This window comes from Pogoniulus pusillus (assembly GCF_015220805.1).
Source record: "Pogoniulus pusillus isolate bPogPus1 chromosome W unlocalized genomic scaffold, bPogPus1.pri SUPER_W_unloc_1, whole genome shotgun sequence".
NCBI lineage: Eukaryota > Metazoa > Chordata > Aves > Piciformes > Lybiidae > Pogoniulus > Pogoniulus pusillus.
Genome location: NW_026974535.1, coordinates 419,623 through 438,026, shown reverse-complemented (window position 1 = coordinate 438,026; position 18,404 = coordinate 419,623).

The following is an 18,404-nucleotide window of genomic DNA, read 5'->3' as shown; positions in this document are numbered from 1 at the left end:
CCAGGGAAACTGATGGAGCAGGTTATCTTGGGGGTGATAAGAGCACACCTGAGGGATGGCAAAGAGCTCAGGTCCAGCCAGCATGGGTTTAGGAAGGGCAGATCCTGCCTTTCTAACCTGATCTCCTTCTATGATCAGGTGACCCGCTCGGTGGATGTGGGGAGGCCTGTGGATGTGGTCTATCTGGACTTCAGCAAGGCCTTTGACACTGTCCCCCACAGCAAACTGCTGGCTAAGCTGTCAGCCTGCAGCTTGGATGGCAACACTCTGTGCTGGGTTAGGAACTGGCTGGAGGGCCGGATCCAGAGAGTGGTGGTGAATGGTGTCACATCCAGCTGGCGGCCAGTCACTGGTGGTGTCCCTCAGGGATCTGTGCTGGGCCCCATCCTCTTTAACATCTTCATAGATGATCTGGATGAGGGCATGGAGTCAGTCATCAGCAAGTTTGCAGATGACACCAAGCTGGGGGCAGATGTGACTGAGTTGGAGGGCAGAAGGGCTCTGCAGCGGGACCTTGACCGCCTGCACAGGTGGGATGGGGTACAATAGCTCCAAGTGCAGGGTGCTGCACTTTGGCCACAACAACCCCATGGAGAGATACAGGCTGGGGTCAGAGTGGCTGGAGAGCAGCCAAACAGAGAGGGATCTGGGAGTACTGATTAATACCCGCCTGAACATGAGCCAGCAGTGTGCCCAGGTGGCCAAGAGAGCCAATGGCATCCTGGCTTGCATCAGGAATGGTGTGGTCAGCAGGAGCAGGGAGGTCATTCTGCCCCTGTACTCTGCACTAGTTAGACCACACCTTGAGTACTGTGTCCCGTTCTGGGGCCCCCAGTTTAGGAGGGACATTGAGATGCTTGAGCGTGTCCAGAGAAGGGCGACGAGGCTGGTGAGAGGCCTCGAGCACAAGCCCTATGAGGAGAGGCTGAGGGAGCTGGGATTGTTTAGCCTGGAGAAGAGGAGGCTCAGGGGTCACCTTATTGCTGCCTACAACTACCTGAGGGGTGGTTGTGGCCAGGAGGAGGTTGCTCTCTTCTCTCAGGTGGCCAGCGTCAGAACGAGAGGACACAGCCTCAAGCTACGCCAGGGGAGATTTAGGCTCAGGGTGAGGAGAAAGTTCTTCACTGAGAGAGTCATTGGACACTGGAATGGGCTGCCCGGAGAGGTGGTGGAGTCGCCGTCCCTGGAGCTGTTCAAGGCAAGATTGGACGTGGCACTTGGTGCCATCGTCTAGCCTTGAGCTCTGTGGTAAAGGGTTGGACTTGATGATCTGTGAGGTCTCTTCCAACCCTGATAATACTGTGATACTGTGATACTTGTGCGAGGTAAATAAAAGAGTTCAGCCCATGGGACCTGTCCAAACGATGCTGCCTATGAATTCGATGATTCCGAAAGAACAACCCTGTGCCATCCTTGACATCAAAGACTGTTTTTTCTCAATACCTTTGCATGAAGAAGACAAAGAGCGATTTGCCTTTTCAGTCGTGTTTCCAAACAGCCAGCGTCCCAATATGAGCTTCCAATGGAAAGTACTGCCTCAAGGAATGATCAATTCGCCTACTATCTGCCAAATTACAGTGGATGGGGCACTGGCATCAGTTCAGCAAGACAACCCAAACGCGACCATCATTCAGTACATGGATGATATCCTGGTCGCCACACCAACAGAGAATCAAGTAGACCACTTGGTGTCCACAATATCAGAAACCTTGAAATCAAATGGGTTCGAAATCGCAGACTCTAAAATGAAAAGAAGACCACACGTAAGTTTCTTGGGAGTTGGAATCACAAAATCCTATGTGACCCCTCCACAAATAAAGATCCGACGGAACATCAAGACGCTGTATGATATGCAACAGCTGGTAGGATCATTTCAGTTGCTTTGCAATATTGTCATGATTCCTCCAGAAGCCATGGCCCCCCTCTATGATCTGCTGAAAGAAAGAAATACGTGGGAAGAGAAGACCCTGACAGCAGAAGCAATGAATTCCCTTGACTTTATCGAGCGACAAGTATCATCAAGCATGCTCGCCAGATGGAATCCAGATGAACCACTCAATCTGTACGTACACTTCACAGAAGGAGGGGGAGTAGAAGCATTAGCCCAAGGGCCCCCCGAGAAAGCTCAACCGATTCAGTGGGTAGTTCTGGGAAAAGTGTCACGTGCATTCTCTCCAGGGATTGAGTGCCTTGGAAATCTCATCATGAAAGGAAGAAAGCTTGCCCTGAGACACCTGGGTACAGAACCAGCAAAAATATATTTGCCCTTCTGAAAACAGCTTCCAACGCAATCAGTGGCGATGTCAGAACATCCAGCAGTGGCTCTGGTAGGATTTGGCGGAGAAATCAAGTACGCTGCAAAGCCCCCTTGGACCCAAATGCTGTCAATTGTGGATGTCGATCTCCCACAAAAAGTCATGGATCAGCCGCAAGAGGGATCGACAGTTTTCACAGACGCTCCCTCAATGACTTCAACTGCAGTAGCAGTGTGGCAGACAGGAGAAGAATGGCTCAGTGTCAGAGCAACTGACAATACGCTCTCAGTTCAGCAGCTAGAAGTAACAGTTGTAGTATTAGCATGTGGACTATTCCCTATAGAACACCTGAATATCGTAACTGATTCAATGTTTGTAGCAAAACTCTGTTTGGCCATGTCAGGGCCTGGTGTATCAACATCTCCAGCAGCACTGATGTTAGAAGAAGCTCTGTTCTCCAGAAAAGGCACCATATCAGTCATCCATGTCAATAGCCACAACCTGATAAAAGGATTTTTTCAAATCGGCAATGACAGAGCAGATTGTGGACATTGAAAGATGCACATGAACTGCATGAGTCCCTTCACATCAGAGCCAAAGCACTGGCAAAGAGATGTGCAATCTCAATCACAGACGCTAAACATGTAGTAGCTACATGCCCTCACTGTCAAAAAACACCACTGTGGTCCAGCGGAGTCAACCCCAGAGGTCTTAAAGCCTCAGAAATATGGCAAACAGACTTTACACTTTGCCAACTATTGAAGCCACGAGCGTGGCTGGCAGTAACTGTAGATACCTACAGCAGAATGATAGTAGCCACACAACATCTCAAAGCTGACTCCAAAGTGACCATTCAACACTGGTTAACAGCCATGGCGTGGCTCAGTATCCCCAGTCAGGTTAAAACAGACAATGGTCCAAATTTTGTCTCTAAGACAGTTCAAGCATTTGTTTCAAAATGGGGTATCAGTTTAGTTCACAGGATTCTGTACAATAGCACAGGACAGGCCATAGTCGAACGAGCAAATCAGACTCTAAAAACAAAATTAGAGGTATTAGCGAAATCAGGATTCAATGGTACCATTCCTTCAGGGGATCAAGCATGTCTGCTGACGACTGCTCTATTGGCATTAAATCAGTTCCCAAGAGGGGAGGAGACGAACAGCCCTTCCCAAAAACATTGGGCCACTCAGGCATTAGAAGAGGGCCCATCAGTCATAGTTAGAAATGAGTTAGGAGAATGGGAATCAGGATGGAAATCAGCTTTAACAGGGCGTGGATACGCCGCAGTCAGAAAAGATGGCAAGGTCAAGTGGTGTCCACTTAAGTCTATTAAACCAGACCTCCAGAATAAAAACTAATGAAAACTGTGAGTTTTGTCCACAGGACCTCTTGATTGGACGCCCTCGTAACGTGTACTTCCTGGTGGCAGAGGATGATGACAACCCGAAAAGCACTTCACCACCACCCACGCCGGAAAGTGTCACATCAGCAAGATCCAAACAACAGCAAGGAGGCCCTTGAAAGGGAGGGTTACGGTGTCTCTGTGTGATTCTGATTTTGGGTATGGTAAGACCGTCCAATGCCTCGTACAGACACCAGGGCAATGGATGCCGACTTCCTTGGTATCCCAACAAAAGGGCTTATCCCACCTACGGGCTGTCATCGATGAGGACCTGCAAAGACTAGAAAATTCCATGACCTCCCTAGAAAAATCTCTCTCATCACTTTCAGAAGTTGTCTTACAGAACAGATGAGGGTTAGACCTTCTGTTCATGCTTTTACACAGACCACACCGGAGTAGTTAGAGATTCGATGGCTAAATTAAGAGAAAGATTGGCCCAAAGTAAAAAGGATAGGGAAGCCCAACAAGGATGGTTTGAATTATGGTATAATCGATCACCATGGCTAACCACCCTGATATCCTCCCTGATGGGACCGATCGCGATGATCGTGTTGACTTTAGTTTTTGGACCCTGTGTACTGAACACGTTTGTATCATTTGTTAGACGTAGGCTGCAGACAATAGACATCATGCTTGTAGAGCAGTAAGATCTGCTCTAAGATACCTTCAGTATTATTAATATTATCTTGCACAAAGTAGCTTAGGTTTGCACCAAAGAATCATAGAATCATAGAATCAACCAGGTTGGAAGAGACCTTCAAGATCATCCAGTCCAACCTATCACCCAGCCCTAACCAATCAACTAGACCACGGCACTGAGTGCCTCATCCAGTCTTTTCTTGAACACCTCCAGGGACGGTGCCTCCACCACCTCCCTGGGCAGCCCATTCCAATGGGAAATCACTCTCTCTGTGAAGAACTTCTTCCTAATATCCAGCCTATACCTACCCTGGCACAACTTGAGACTATGTCCCCTTGTTCTATTGCTGGTTGCCTGGGAGAAGAGGCCACCCCCCACCTGGCTACAATGCCCCTTCAGGTAGTTGTAGAATGTTATACTGCGAAGAAAATAGTTATAGAAGATAGGGATAGTACAATATATGGCAGCTGACTTAGAAATATAGGGAATTTTCACGTGTGATGAGTACGAGCACTTTAGGTGTTTGCTAACGATAATGTGAAGAATGTTCTTATCTCATACTTTTACACTAACCACACTTGGTTGCACTACATTGTTCTCAACAGTACCTCATTTAAAGTGCCTGACTACTGAAGTTTGCTGTTAGGATCTTTTGATACTGTGACTATTTTTCTATGCTCTTTCTATATAGAATTTTATACTTTTTTACAATTTTATACTTTTAAGAAAATGTTATATTTTGGCTAGTCTTATTGAGCATAGGGAGGGGGGAAATGTGGGCAGCTAGGGTCTGGCGTCTGGAAGATAACGGGATGTACGGAAAGACAGGGGCCCCTCTCCTTAATGCCATAACCAATAATATTTAGTAGTGATGTAAGCAGACGGAAATGATGTATAACTTCACACTATATAACCCAGCACTGTACACGAATAAATGCTATTTGCTCTCCACCGCATCGGTGTATGTGAGCCGTGGTCACGAGTGGCCAAGAACTGGTCACCGTCACGTTCCTGAACCGGGTCGCTGCTTGCCCCCACAAGGGCAACAATTTTCTCCTTCAGGCGAAGGGAAACCTGTCCGAGGGGTGGTGTCTGCTGAAGGTCCTGGTCACACCTACTGGGTAATGCAGGAGAATGGTGAAATCCAGTGTATTCCACAGAGAAATCTAACCTTACCTGAGAGAGTCTGAATTCAGAGTGTATAATCCAAGCTGTTAGGAGGTTTCTGTTCTAGGCACCATCGGCGTCCAACACTGAAAGAATCTACGAGAGAATCTACAGTACGTGAGCACGAACCCAACATCACCTGGGAGTCCCTGTTCTCGTCTCATCTGTGAGGAGACAAACTGTTCTGAGCTTTTGAATCACCTACATCTGAGATAGCTGGAATGAAGTGTGAACTGAACTTGTAATATTCATTAGTGTAAATGTTGGTTTAGATTAGATCAGTTCTTAGCAATACTCTGAGTGAAGTAGACAGGGGTGGATTGTGCTAGTTTGAAGCAGGCTAGAATATTTTGGTGAGAAGAACTAGATCATAGGCTGTGAAAGGAAAGCAGTGCTGCTGTCTACTTCCCTCAGAGTCTTGCTGAACAAGAAATGAAAACGTTAGATAACACTCTCGCCATTTTGCTTCACTTACTGGCTGGGCTCGTAATGAGCTGCATCTCCTTAACCTCACCTGCCACTAACCTTGCTTCTTAACCTCTTGGCTGATGCTCTATTCTTCCTTAGGACTGGGGTAAGGTTGAGAGGGGCAGGGGGAAGGTGCAGGGGTGGTTGAGAGCCCCTCCTGGGGACTCAGGTTTCTGGGAGGGGAGTTGTGTTTCTATATTACCTTTTCACCTTGTATATTTCTGTATATATGTCCTGGAGTCCTGTACCCCTAAATGCCTCTCCTGCCCGGACTTCGGGGGGAAAGGGGAAAAGCCGCCTGTTTTCCCTCCCCCCTCGCCTGCCCTGCAGCCGTGAAGGGGGAGAGGACTTCCCCGTGAGTTCCCGCGCTGGAGCCAGGCTGGGATTGGCCGTGCGCTTTCGCGCCTAAGGTGTGGTAACTCTGCCCTTTGTCTAGCCAAGGTTATAAATATTGGGGGTCTTCCCGCCTTTGGGGTTCTCGCTTTGGAGTTTGCCTGTGCCTGGATGTATGTGTCTGCCTGAGCTCACACACTCCCCTGTGCCTGGACTGCAGAGAGACCAAGGATTCGCTTTCCTATTAACACCTTTGTGTGCCTAACGACCCTTAACAACCCTTAACGATTCACCTGCAGCCACTGGAAAAGAAGCGGAAGACTGCACGAGTCAGCCTGAGTGAGTCATTTGGCTTAGCTTAATTTAGTAAGAAACTGCTATTAATTAATAGCTGAGGCCTTTTCCAACTTCTGACTTCCAATATAGTCAGATTATTGATGGTATCCTTGTAGGTTAACTCTCATGCAACTGAATCTGCTTATCAAACTAAATTAATCTTTGTATATATAGTTGTGGGGGTGGGGTTTTGGGAAAATAAAAATAACTATTTTTGATAAATTCCCGACTCGGCCACATATTAATTCCTGCTCTCCGCAACAATATAACTGTATATACTGTAGATATCTGCTTCTATATTGTGCTAGCTGTAAATATAAGCTTCATTCATATTTCCAGATCCGGCTGAGTCTAGTCTGGGTGATTTCTAAAGTGGGGGGGGTCAGGGAACACCCAAACCATCACATATTTTTTATTTGGCTCCCCAACGTGGGGCAGATTCATTTTGAGTGATTGTTAATTAACTCTGGGAATCAGAATGAAGCTAATGAAGCAGCTATTTTACTTAGTGGGGGCTATTGTGTGGCCAGTTTTCTGTTTTCTTGTGTACAATTAGATCAAAGTCCAAATTGGTTATTTCTTGCTTAATATAATTTTTAAGAAGGTCAAAGCTAAACTTGCAAGCATTCTCTGGAATTGGGGCGATCTCATTCTTGGGTATGCTGGTTTTAATGTCACTGAAAATTTTACTAGTAATATTACAGGGGTATTTATCAATAATATTACAGGCAATCAAAGTACTTCTACTGCTTTATCTACTGCATTGATGAGGGTTATCTTACCTAGAACTGAGATGCCAGACCCTTGTTCAGAATTTTATTCTCAACAGACTGTGGCATTTCTGTTGAGTGTGATTTTAGGTCTTGTAATTTTGATTTTCATATTAATTCTGGCATTATGTAAGAAAAATTCTAATGCAATGCCTGTAAGAACTGGGAAACTCTCTGTGTCCAAAATGAAAGTTTAAGCTCGTCTCCCTGAAGCCCGGCAGACCCTGCTTGCCTGGCATATACTGCTTATCAGCTAAGTCTGGAAAGGTACAGAGCCAGCAGGCCCTCAGACTGTCTGCAAACCTGCAAACACAGCCTGCTAGCTGTGAGACTGACTGTCAGAAGCTGCACGGACAGATCCTTCTCCTGCATCTGCCAGCTGATCATCCCTGTACATGCACAGCATCCAGAAGCCGCAGCTCCAAGGCAGAGACCACTCCAGGAGAGAAGGTTAGAGAAAATCCCATTTAACCCAGAGACTGGGAAGCCCTTATCACCCGTGCAAGCCAGGACAGATATCAGCTTCACCAAGACCCCAATACTGAGGCACACGCTGAGACAGAATCCCGGGAGGGTGATTAATGATTAATATTCAAGAGCAAAACATCTAAGCAAGCCTTAAATCCTTTGCAACATAAGTTACCTCTACCTGAGGAGCACACACAGTTTCAGCCCTTGCTGGGCAGACACTAGAGTTGTTAAGAGGCATTAAGCCTAAGGGAATTTCTCTGTCTATAGTTGTTGATAATTTGATATTTCCATTTAATAATCAATCCCTGTAAATATATCCCAAGTTGTTTTCATACACTTGCATAATGAACCTTATTTCATAGCGGTTGGGGGTGGTACAAATTTGTAAATATTAATTTTAATAAATAATTTTATAAAAAATTAATACCAACTCAAATTAATTTCTCACCCCCCCTTAACAGGGGAGGAATAGAGAAAACCCCTCCACGACAGCACCTGCTAAGGCAAAAGCCAAGACACCACATTTGACAAAGTGTGATTCAAAAGAGGATGTAACAGAGGGGACCTCTGGTGAGCAAGAGGAGGAAGAGGAGACATACAGTCATCGGGACTTGGCAAACATGCTCAGATCCCAGTACTCTGATGAGAGGAGCGCTGAGAGGTTGGCTGCCAAGAAAGAGGATGGTTCTGATGAGTTTAAGAGTGCTCTTAGGAAAGTTCTGTTTCTAGGCCAGGGACATCCAGATCAACAGGAGGAAGAGGAGAACGATGACATCCAGGATTCCAATGATCCCCTCAGGGAGGTCAGGGAAGTTAGGAAGGAATACTCAAGGGAATCAGGTGAACCAATACTAAGCTGGCTAGTGAGATGCTGTAGCATTGGAGCCAATGCCCTGCAGGTAGGAGACAAGTCTGCCAAGCAGCTAGGACCACTTACTAAAGAGAGTGGAGTGGACAAAAACCTAGCAAGTCCTCTTGGTAAGGTTAGCTTTTGGACACACCTCCTGTTGGCTGTGGCTATGAGATATCCTTCCCGAGATGATCTGCCATGGGCTGCCAAGAAGTGGAACACCATTGAGCAGGGAATTAAGCTTCTGAAGGAGTTTGCTGTGAAGAAAGTTCTCTATGGAGATCATGGCACATATGAGCCTGATGACATTCCTCTTGGAACAGGTCTCATGAAGAAGCTTATTAAGCTTGCTCCTTCATCCTATGCTAACATCTTGGCTAGCAAGTTTCTATCAAGGAGTGATAATGGAAGGTCTTTCACTGTTGGTGAATTCACTGACCAGCTCAGGCAGGTAGAGGACAGCTTGTCACATTCTGCCATAATCTGTGCCATAAAAACTCTAGGTACAGAGATAAAAGATGGCATTAAGGATGGCATCAAAGACAGCATGAAAGAACTGAAGGAGCATCTTAGAAACATTACCAATCTCGTAAAGGGTACTGTCCCTGCATCATCTGAATGGGTGCATGTTTCTGCCATCAGGAACAGACGCCCACCTCCTGCAAGGCAATTCCAGCCCAGGAGGAGACAAATTCCACCTAGACATCAGCAATCACACGTGTCACTGTGGATAAATCTGCGTGACCAATATGATAAGAACATGAACAAGTGGGATGGTGAACCTACTTCAGCTCTTTCAAAGAGAGTCAGGGAACTGCAGAGTGGCAGAAACAGAGGCAATAATGCCAGAAAAGTAGCTGTCACTTCTTCAGCTCCTGAGAGCAACTGCAATTATTCCAACAATTGCAATTTCTCTCACAACAACACCAACCACTGTGTACACCCCACATGCCATGTTCAGCATTAGAGGTGCCCTGCCTCCAGCCAGGAGGAGGAATGGGATAGTGGAGAGAACCGAATCTATTGGAATGTATTCATTAGGTGAGATAAGTTTAACTGGTAAAGAGTGGAAGACACATACTATTATAACTGGTCCTGATGCGCCTTGCATTCTGGGAATTGACTTTTTGTGACAAGGTTGTTTCAAAGATCCTAAGGGTCACAAATGGGCTTTTGGAATAGCATCTGTAGAGATTGAGGATGGTAAACTGAAATTGTCCATTAGACCTGAACTTTCAGATGGGACATCATGACATAGAGGATCTGGAAGTGCCAATTGCTACTCAAACTGTTCACCACAGGCAGTACAGAACTAACCGTGACTCTTTGTTGCCCATTGATCAGCTGATTCGTCAACTGGAGAGCCAGGCTGTCATTGAGAAAGCTCATTCACCTTTCAACAGTCCCATCTGGCCTGTGCGCAAATCGAACGGAGACAGGTGACTGACAGCTGTTTTTTGTGCCCTCAACAAGGTGACTCCACTCATGAGCGCAGCTGTGCTGGACATGCTGGAACTCCAGTACGAGCTGGAATCGAAGGAGGCTAAATGGTATGGAACCATAGACATTGCTAATGCTTTCTTCTCTATTCCCATAGCAAAGGAGTGCAGGCCTCAGTTTGCATTCACCTGGAGAGGAATCCAGAACCAGTTCAACCGTTTGCCTCAGGGGTGGAAACACAGCTCCACAATCAGCCACTCAGTCATCCACAATGCACTGGAGAAAGGTAAAGCTCCAGAGCACATCCAGTATATTGACGACATCATTGTGTGGGGCCAAACAGCTGAGGAAGTCTTTGAGAAAGGTAATAAAATCACTGACATTCTGTTGCAAGCAGGTTTTGCCATTAAGAGAGACAAGGCCAAAGGACCTGCCAGAGAAATTCAGTTTCTGGGAGTGCGGTGGCAGGATGGTCGCCGTCACATTCCACAGTTCCCACCAATAAGAAGGAGACTCTCTCTTTCTTAGGTGCAGTGGGATTTTGGAGACTACACATTCCTGGAATCAGTCAAATTGTCAAACCTCTGCATGATGTGACTCGTAAGAGAAACAATTTCAAGTGGGGACCCGAACACCATGCAGCCTTTGATTAGATCAAGCGAGAAGTAGTCCATGCAGTGGGCTTGGGACCTGTGCGATCTGGTCTGGACATTAAAAACATTCTGTACACTGCTCTGTTTCGTAGGGGGATTCTCAGTACCTACACCTATTTGACGGAGGAGAGAAATTAATTTGGGGCAATATGAGTTTTATATAAAAATATAGATTTCTTAAATTCAGTATTCTGAACTCTCGCCACCCCTAACCACTGTTATAACTGTTCATAACCACAGTTATGAAAACAATTTATGATAAAATATATACAGGGAATTTGTTATTTAACTAGCAAACATTCAAACTATAAACAGAGAGAGGAGTTTTCCCTGTGGCTCAATGCCGTTTGGGATCTTTATGCTATTTGCCCAACAGGGCAGGCTGAAACTCTTTCTGCTCTATGACAGAGGAAACTTATATTACAGTGGTATCAAAGCTTTTACTCACAACTCTTTATCAGTTATTAATCACTCTCCGGGGCTGTGTCACAGCCTGTGCCTAATGTCCAGACTTCAGGATCTCTGCCTGTGGACTCTTTGAGGCTGGAATCTTCCCGGCTTGAGGGGAAATGATAAATCTTCCCAGTTTCTGGGAAATATTTCTGACCTTTGTTCTCCTGACGAGGGACGATCTCTGCCTTGGTGCTACTGGCTTCTTCTGGATGCTGCGTCCAGGGATATCAGCTTGGCAGGACTTCAGGAGCATGAGGTGAATATCCATGCTGTCTCTGGCACGGTTCTTCAAAGCTTCAGGCCGCGTGTGTGTCTGCTAGGAGTCTGAGCTCCGTAGGTAAAGCAATGCAGGATCTGGTCCTGATAGCACAATAGTTTGCAGATGTGCACAGATGGCTTAGGAGGCTATAGGCTCCTTTTATATATATTATGTGCAGGCGTAAATGAGCTCTGCATCTAAGGTACGCAGGCAGGTAAGCTGCGAATAAATCAAAGCATGAGGTCTGAGCCTCTGAGCAGAGGAGCTGTGCAATGGCGTCCAAGCGTGGGGGGCTGAGCGGCTGAGTGCTACAGTGTGGGTCAGAGCTGTGTCTGATCCATGCAAGTGAGGCAGAGCAGCAGGGAGATGCAGTGTGGTCCGAGCTGAGCTGCAGGGAGGGTCAGAGCAGCTGTGGGTAGGGTCAGAGCACGTTGTTTACCTGTGCATCCCTATTTATTGACTGTGGGCCGAGATTAATGGCCTCTTTGGCCACTAGAATGACCAATCAGGTTGGCAGTCAGCCAAACCTTACCATAATAGGCAGAAGCGACTTGCCTGGACTTTCCCAAATATGGGGATCACATGGATTTGCCCCAGGGAGACACGAGCTGGGTGTGTGTGGGCTTACACAACCTGTTTACAACCAGGGGTCCTGGCAGAAAAACATGTCCAGGCAAGGCATAAGCAAGCCTCTTTTTGGCCCTACAGACCCTCCATGACAGGTTGCCAGTGACAATGGTCCAACTTGGAATCTTTGGCAGAGAGCGCCAAATGAGACACATGGTCATCCACTTGGTTTCTGGGGATGTAGCTACAGAGGTTCAGAGGCAAATTACACCCCAACAGATGCAACCTGCTTTAAATGGATGGCTTTGATAACCGAATGAGCATGAATGGGCAATCTTGATCGACCTGGTCTGGTGGAGGTGATCACCAACTGGCCGGAAGGCACAGACTGTACCAAACCTCCAGAGGAGAAAATAACCTGTGCTGAAGAAGCTCCTCCCTATGGTGATCTCTCTGATCAGGAAAAGAACTATGCTTTGTTCACAGATGGTTCCTGTCGTCTTGTTGGGAACAAGAGAAGATGGAAGTCAGCAGTCTGGAGTCCTACCAGGAGAGTTACCGAAGCAAGAGATGGAGAAGGAGAATCCAGTCAGTTTGCTGAGGTAAAAGCTGTTCAACTTGCTCTTGATGTGGCTAAACGTGAAAATTGGCCTATCCTTTACCTCTACACCGACTCATGGATGGTAGCCAATGCTCTATGGGGTTGGCTAAAGGACTGGAAGAAGCATGGTTGGCAGAGGAAAGGAAAGCCTATTTGGTGTGCTGATCTATGGCAGGACATTGATGCATGACTGGAGAGAATTCCAGTGAAGGTGCGGCACGTAGGCGCACACATGCCTAAGAGCAGAGCCACTGAGGAACATCAACATAACCAGCAGGCAGACCAAGCTGCTAAGATTTCTGAAGTTGATACCAACTCTGATCTTGACCTTGATTGGAAACACCGAGGTGAACTGTTCTTAGCTCGGTGGGCCCATGACTCATCAGGACATCAAGGCAGAGATGGAACATACCGATGGGCTCGTGACAGGTCAATTGACTTGTCCATGGACGCTATCACCCAAGTCATCTATGACTGTGACATTTGTGCTGCTATTAAGCAGGCTAAGCAAATCAAGCCCTTATGGTATGGTGAGAGATGGTCAAAGTACAAGTATGGTGAAGCCTGGCAGATTGATTACATCACTTTACCTCGATCTTGTTCTGGCAAGCAGTATGTGCTAACGATGGTAGAGGCCAGCACTGGATGGCTGGAAACCTATCCAGTTCCACATGCTACTGCACGTAACACCATTGTTGGTTTGGAGAGACAGATCATGTGGAGACATGGAACTCCAGAGAGAATTGAGTCAGTCAATGGCACTCATTTCAAGAAGAGTCTTGTGAAAGACCAGGCCAAAGAGCACGGCATTGCAGGGATCTACCACATACCGTACTACACACCAGCTTTGGGAATGATTGAGCAGTACAATGGTTTTCTGAAAATTACCCTTAAAGTTGTGGAGGGTGGAAGCATTTACCACAAGCAGGACTTGAGCTATCACATTTGTTGGAAACAGTAGATGGTGATAAAGTTCCTGTTGTACATGGGAAGAATCCATTAGGAAAAAAAGGGTATTTTATGCTTTGGCTGAAGGGAAACCTTCAGTGAAGATTTAACGCTATAACAATTTGCTGAAAACCACCCTAAAAGCTATGGGGGGTGGAACTCTGAAAAACTGGGACAAACATTTAGCACAAGCGTCCTGGTTGTTAAATAGTAGAGATTCAGTAAACAGAGCAGGACCTGCACAATCAGACTTGGTCCAAACAGTAGACGGTGATAAAGTTCCTGTTGTACGTGAAAAGAATCTGTTAGGGAAAACTGTTTGGGTATTTTCTCCTTTGGGTGAAGGGAAACCTGTCCGAGGGGTGGTGTCTGCTGAAGGTCCTGGTCACACCTACTGGGTAATGCAGGAGAATGGTGAAATCCAGTGTATTCCACAGAGAAATCTAACCTTACCTGAGAGAGTCTAAATTCTGAGCGTATAATCCAAGCTGTTAGGAGTTTTCTGTTCTAGGTACCATCGGCGTCCAACACTGAAAGAATCTACGAGAGAATCTACAGTACATGAGCACGAACCCAACGTCACCTGGGAGTCCCTGTTCTCGTCTTATCTGTGAGGAGACAAACTGTTCTGAGCTTTTGAATCACCTACATCTGAGATAGCTGGAATGAAGTGTGAACTGAACTTGTAAAATTCATTTGTGTAAATATTGGTTTAGATTAGATCAGATCTCAGCAATACTCTGAGTGAAGTAGACAGGGGTGGATTGTGCTAGTTTGAAGCTAGCTAGAATATTTTGGTGAGAACAACTAGATCATAGGCTGTGAAAGGAAAGCAATGGTGATGTCTGCTTCCCTCAGAGTCTTGCTGAACAAGAAATGAAAACATTAGACAACACTCTCACCATTTTTTCCCTCTCTCTCTGGCTTGGGCTGCTGACTGAGCAACATCTCTCTAACTCCCCTTCCACTCACCTTTGCTTCTTAACCTCTTGGCTGAACCTCTTTTCGTCCTTAGGACTGGGGTAGGGTTGAGAGGGGCAGGGGGTTAGTGCAGGGGTGGTTGAGAGCCCCTCCTGGGGACTCAGGTTTCTGGGAGGGGAGTTGTGCTTCTGTATTACCTTTTACCTTGTATATTTCTGTCTATAACTGTATATCCTGTAAATGTCTGCTTGTATATTGTGCTAGCTGTAAATATAAGCTTCATTCCTATTTCCAGAGCCGACTGAGTCTAGTCTGGGTGATTTCTAAAGTGTGGGGGGGGTGGGGAACACCCAAACCATCACAGTGGGTAAAGGCAGGCAATACAGGATCTGGTCCTTATAACTCTCTGCAGTGGTGTGCAGAGCTGCCTGGGAGGGTATGGGAGATAATGTCTCCGTAATAATAGTACTGGTGAGTCTAAGCGTAATAGTGAGCAAGTGAGTGATTGGGGGAGTCCGAGCACGTTGTTTACATGTGTGCCCCTATTTATTAAATGTGGGCTGAGATTAATGGCCCTTTGGACACTAGAATGACCAATCAGGTTGGCAGTCAGCCAAACCTTAGCATAATAGGTAAAAGGCACAGGCCTAGACTTTCCAAATATGGTAAACACAGAGGCTTTACACTAGGCAGCCACGAGCTGGGTGTGTGGGGGCTTACACAACATGTTTACACAAACAGGGGTCCTGGGCAGGCCAGACTTTATGGCACCAGGCCTATTGTGCCCCATTTATCCATTTAATGTGTTTACCTCTAGTTATGGCAGAAAAACATGTCCAGGCAGGGCAAGGCATAAATAAGCTTATTTTTGGGCCTACAGGCCCTCCGTAACAAGTGTTTATAGAGTCAAGGCCTTTTCTTCTCACATCACCGTACCAGCAAGTAGGCTGAGGATGCATAAGATGGTGGGAAAGGATACAGCTGGGACAGTTGACCCCAAATTGATCTTTTATAGCTGCAGATAATGAAAATACGTATTATTCTGCAGTTTGACAGCACTGGAGTGGAAGATAAAAAAAATATTTAAATTATTATCTATTTAGATTGTGGAAATGTTCATGTTTTCTTAAAGAGTATAATATGGTTAGTGTTAATTATGAAAGCTTGACAATATCCCTGTGAGGTAAGCTGCTGCAACAAATTTCTGTGTACAGAACTTGTACTTGAAGGGAGAAAACAGTAAGAAAAAGATTCAATAATGATTATAGTTATGTAAAAATCTATAGCCATGACGTGAAAAAAAAACACAAAGCTATGTCAACACAAAGGAGTAAAATTTTGTTACTTCATCAATTACTGCACTTCTTTTTTATATAAAAATCCTACCCTTATCTTGGTATGTGCTTTTGCCAATAATGTGGTTCATGTTTGTAAACTTGTGACTGCTACTCAAGAGAGTGAGCACTGTACAGATTACATCTGCAACCTTTCTATCTTATATCTCCTAAAATCATCAGCTCATGTTATATGAAGCTAACAGAAATATTTTTCTCAAAAATGAACTCTGCTACTGTCTTTCAGATTACTTGCTGTGAATCTTTCTGCTAAACAAACCAAAACTAGATATTACTCTAGGGAGTACAGAATGGGAAAATTCAACTCAATTAGTGAGAATCTTGTTGAATTTACTCAATAATCTAGAATTAGTTTTATAAATCTGTATTATAGCAAATAGATTCCATCAAGGAGCATGAATGCTCTTTGGTGTATTATACAATAATAGTAATGGTCCATGTGCTAGTTTGAAGCAAGCTAGAATGTTTTGGTACAAGAACTAGATAACAGGCAGTGAAATGAAAACAATTGATGTCAACTTCTCTCACAGTCTCGCTGAGAACTCTGGGAAGAAGAAAGACTTTTTCTCCATTTTGTTTCTCACTCTTGCTTTTGCCTTAGACCTGGTCACATCTCATTAACCCTGCTCCTACTAACCTTGCTCCCTAACCTCTTGGCTGCACCTCTTTTCTTCCTGAGAACTGGGGTAAGGTTGAGAGGGCCGGGGGGAGGTGTTGGGGTGGTTTGAGAGCCCCTCCTGGGGACTCAGGTTTCTGGGAGGGGAGTTGTGCTTTTGTATTGTTTATCCTTTGTATATTTCTGTATATAATTGTATATAACTGTATATATTGTAAATAGCTGCTTGTAAATTCTGCTAGCTGTAAATAAATTGCTTCATCTATATTCCCAGGGTCCGTCTGAGTTAGCTGGGGCAAATTCAAAAGTGTGGGGGGCGGGGTAACCCCCAAACCATCACAGTCCAAATGCTCTCAACTAAGACAATTTTAGACTTTGGGTTTCTATTGTTTCTATTCTGATAATTTTATTCTAATAAATACTAAACAAATTGAAATAAAGAAACCTCTTTGCCATTGGGAAAGCCACATGACCAGGAAACAATTTGTTTATGAACAAGGATATATTTGTATTACCTATTAAGAATAAGATCCTGCAATATAAAGAGCATCAGAAATGGCTAACAGACTAGTGATAATTTCATTTTAGACTGCAGCTGTATGAAATCCTTGGTTTTAATCAGTTGGGAGTTTCCTTGTGAAGTATTTTCAACTATTTCTACCAGTAATGTGACATGCCATACATTCCCCTTCAAAGTATGATATTCCCAGCATAAAAGCTGAGAAATAGACCTTGAAAAAGAGTATTTAATATTTTACTACAAAAATGTTCTGCTTCCAAATCTACAGGGGTGACTTCTGCTTGTCACACTTCTCCCTACTTGTCATGGAAGGCCTAAACAGGCCAAACAGGCCTGAATATGTCCTGGCTTGCCCAGACATGTTTTTCTGCTCTTCTTCCTTCTACTGATGGGAGAAACAACCATGGGTAAGGAAGACAAAAGGGCCTGGTGCCTCCAAGTCTTTTCAAACTTGTTTACAGGGTACCCACACATGTTTATACACTTGTTTGTGTTCTCCCCTAAAAGGTAAAAGTAAGCCCTGACTTTACCTAATATGGTTAAGCTTGGCTAACTGCCATTCTGATTGGCAGCTGTTATGTGAGCCTACCAGGGGGGCAGCCCTGCTTGAGCTGCTGCTCACAAATAGAGAGGGGCTGGTAGGGGATGTGGTGGTTGGAGGCTGCCTGGGGTCCAGTGACCATGAAATTATAGTTTTCAATACATGGAGAAACCAGGAGGGGATCAACAGAACCTCCACACTGGACTGCCCAAGGGCAGACTTCAGCCTATTTAAGGAACTAACTCAGAAAGTTCCTTGGAAAAAAGCCCTTGAAAACAAAGGGGCCCAGGAAGGTTGGAGCTGCTTCAAGAAAGAACTCCTGCAGGCACAGGAGCAGCTGTGCCATTGAGCGAGCAGAGGAGCCGAGGAGGGAGGCAGCCAGGCTGGATGGGCAGGGAGCTGCTGAAGGAATTAAAGATTAAAAAGAGAGTGTATCACCTTTGGAAGAGAGGGGAGGTGTCCCAGGAGAAGTTCAAGGAAGTTGCTAGGTCTTGTAAAGGAAAAATTAGAGAGGCAAAAGCCCACTTGGAGCTCAGGCTGGCCACAGCTGTCAAGGAAAATAAAAAGTGTTTCTTTAAATATCTGAATGGCAGAGAAGGGCCAAGGACAACCTCCAGTCCTTGTTAGATAGAGAGGGGAACAGAGTGACAAAGGATGAGGAAAAGGCAGAGGTGCTTAACACCTTCTTTGCCTCAATCTTCACTAGTGGGACAGGTTGTCTCCAGGACAGCTGGACTCCTGAAGTGGTGGATGGAGTCAGGGACCAGTACAGTCCCCCTCTAATCCATGAGGAAGAAGTTAGGGACCTGCTGAGACACTTGGATCCTCACAAGTC